Source organism: Limulus polyphemus, unplaced genomic scaffold, assembly GCF_000517525.1.
Source record: "Limulus polyphemus unplaced genomic scaffold, Limulus_polyphemus-2.1.2 Scaffold8401, whole genome shotgun sequence".
NCBI classification, from domain to species: domain Eukaryota; kingdom Metazoa; phylum Arthropoda; class Merostomata; order Xiphosura; family Limulidae; genus Limulus; species Limulus polyphemus.
This window is the reverse complement of record NW_013674011.1, coordinates 1,685-5,107: the sequence shown is the minus strand read 5'-3', so window position 1 is coordinate 5,107 and position 3,423 is coordinate 1,685. Positions and strand designations below refer to the sequence as shown.

The window sequence follows — 3,423 nt, the reverse complement described above, 5'->3', positions numbered from 1 at the left end:
AAAAAAAAAAACATAACGAGTAAGCAAGATTTCATGGTGAGAGTAAGGCCTTTGAGGGATAATACAGGAAAGCTCATATTTGATTATTTTTTTATCTCAGCTAATGAAGTTTAAGCAATATTATACATCCTGAACAGTAGCTAGGTAGATAAAAGATTGGACAGGATGATACATCTTCTGGGCCAGATAATATTTCTCCAAAAGTTTTGAAGGAGGTTAAAGACTAGATGTGATCCACTTGCTACTATGTTTTTGTAAGTCCTTGATTAATGGACAGGTGCCAGAAGATTTGAAGTTGGATAATGTTATTATTCTTTTCAAGCAAATTGATAAAAGTTGTCCGAGTATTAGTCTTACATCAGTGGTGAAAAACATTTTTGAAAATCTGTTAAAAAAAGCTTTGCAAAGTCTTTTAACAAAGCCTAACAATTTGATGGATAGTCAACATGCTTTCACTCGAGGTAAATTTTGATATACTAATATATTCCTTGAAGAGGTTATTGCTTATGTAAATTAGTGTAGGGGTTTGGATTTGGTGTATCTGGATTTCCAGAAAGTTGTCATATAAAAGGCTTGTTAAAAAAGTTCTCTCTGTAGGTTTGGGGAATAATGTTTTGATTAATTGAATAGAAAAATGGCTACATGTAATAAAGCAGAGGGTACTTATAAATGGAGATCAGTCAAACTGGATTAATGTCACAATTGTGGTACCTCAGAGAACAATCATAGGACCTTTATTCTTTTTTATTTACATCAATGACATAGGTGAAGGAATAGTCAATTGTTGTTGTTTGTGCTCTGCTCACCACGGGTATCGAAACCCGGTTTCTAGCAGTACAAGTCCGCAGAGGGAATGGTCAATAAATTTATTCATATTAACTGATGACATTAAAGTTTTGTAATAAGCTGTTTTAATAAAACAATTTGTATTATTTGGTGAGTTGGGCAAATGAATAGCAGATGGTTTTTAATTATAATAAATGCAAGGTAATGCATGTGGGATATTTAAATTACGAGTATAATTTTAACGGGAATAATTTGGTGTTTTAGTTGTTCTAGTTGTTCAGTTAACTTACCCATCACTGAGGACGGGTATTTTTGTTAGATTAACTTTAACTTTTCCCGTCACAGGGGACAAGTACTTTTGTTAGATTAACTTTAACTTTTCCCGTCAGTGGGGACGAGTACTTTTGTTAGATTAACTTTAACTTTTCCCGTCAGTGGGGACGAGTACTTTTGTTAGATTAACTTTAACTTTTCCCGTCACTGGGGACGAGTACTTTTGTTATATTAACTTTAACTTTTGCCGTCACTGGGGACGGGTACTTTTGCTTGTTACTTGATAAACTAAAAAATAAAAAAGGTATAAAATGTCAAACTCACCAGTTTTAACCCTTTCGTTGAACAAATAGCTTACTATTAAACTATTTAATAGTCTAAGAATTCATACAAGTTAATACGAAATTTAATTACATTATGTATATATTTCTTGTCATGTTGATTAATAATGAGAGCTTCGTCTGAAAATGATTACATTTCGAAAATCCTTGCTTAAGTCCAACAGCTTTTTTTTCTTAACATCAAGATTCTGTCCCTAATTTCTAAATGAGACGAGCCAATCAAAACTCTCTCTTAATTCCAGACAGTGGCTAAAAATTGACTAGTAATTGAACCGATCAACATCGCAAAATAATTCAACTGATCATAGTCTGTTCACACTGTTTATGTTTTGAGATTTATTCTATGGTTCTCGAAGATTTATTCTGAGATTATTTATGTTTAGTAGAAGTTCGATAAACGAGTTCATCTAGAAACAAAATGACACTATTTCTACGACACAGGAGTTATCCACGCCTCTTAGATCACTTAGTCTCTAAGAGGTTTCGGTCATCAAAGTTAAGTTTTTGTTTTTGAATTTCGCGCAAAGCTACACGAGGGCTATCTGCGCTAGCCGTCCCTAATTTAGCAGTGTAAGACTAGAGGGAAGGCAGCCAGTCATCACCACCCACCGCCAACTCTTGGGCTACTCTTTTACCAACGAATAGTGGGATTGACTGTCACATTATAACGCTTCCACGGCTGAAAGGGCGAGCATGTTTGATGTGACGGGGATTCGAACCCGCGACCCTCAGATTACGAGTCGATCGCCGTAACCACATTGCCATGCCGGGCCCCATCAAAGTTAAAACGATTTGGAAAAGTCAAAGTCCTGACAACACCACATTGCCATGCCGGGCCCCATCAAAGTTGAAACGATTTGGAAAAGTCAAAGTCCTGACAACACCACATTGCCATGCCGGGCCCCATCAAAGTTAAAACGATTTGGAAAAGTCAAAGTCCTGACAACACCACATTGCCATGCCGGGCCCCATCAAAGTTAAAACGATTTGGAAAAGTTAAAGTCCTGACAACACCACATTGCCATGCCGGGCCCCATCAAAGTTAAAACGATTTGGAAAAGTCAAAGACCTGACAACAAAATAAAATACTTTTTCACAGGATTGCAACCTCAGCTGATTACCAGCTTAACGCCATTAATGAACTCTTTAATTTGTAGCATCCTAGGTTCAGCGATGTCGCCCTTTCGGCGAATTACGTTCCCCATCTCCTAGCTGATAAACTGCTTTATATTCGTGTTTTTATATATGATTAAAATCGGACGTGTTCTAGGGATCATCAGATTTGGCTGCGTATCAGAAGGCCCAAAGTTCTAGTCGCGATATATAGCAGAGCATATTCCGCATTTTCAGCTCTTGGGACGTTATAACCGTGTCGGTAAATCCCCATATTCGGCTCAGAGTAGTCGCATAATAATACGAAGGTGACGTAATATATATTAAAAGCTTTGCTTTGATTTAGCATCAAGGATTGTGACCTGATGGTCTAAGATTCGCGTTTCGTTTCCGAAAAGTTGCGCTCTAGACTCTCTGGCCGTGAGGACGTCATAATCGTGGCTTTCAAAGCCCATTATTCGATTACAGTTGACCTTTGACTAGCTGCCTTCCCTCTAGTCTATCAGTTGAAACTTAGAAACGGTTTGTTTGTTTGTTTGGAATTTCGCGCAAAGCTACACGAGGGCTATCTGCGCTAGCCGTCCCTAATTTAGCAGTGTAAGACTAGAGGGAAGGTAGCTAGTCACCACCACCCACCGCCAATACTCCTTTACCAACGAATAGTGGGATTGACCATCACATTATAACGCCCCTACGGCTGAAAGGGCGAGCATGTTTGGTATGAGAGGGATTCGAACCCGCGACCCTCAGATTGCGAGTCGAGTGCCTTAACCACCTGGCCATGCCGGACCTACTCAGGGAAATCCTTAATGTTCATTATTAAATTTTCAGCCAATCTGTTTTTCATGTGTTTTTTTTTCGATTCCCGAATTTTTCGCTTGATCAACTCTCTTGATCTTCAATAATCTTT

The 3,423-nt window shown here is 38.2% G+C and overlaps 1 protein-coding gene across 1 annotated transcript in view; it reads right to left on the bottom strand.

The window, feature by feature from the left end:
• Positions 1 to 3,423, bottom strand: part of LOC106475321 (17-beta-hydroxysteroid dehydrogenase 13-like) — a gene marked incomplete at its 3' end in the record, with an annotated part of 29,416 nt that overhangs the window by 24,693 nt on the left and 1,300 nt on the right. The window lies entirely within an intron of this gene.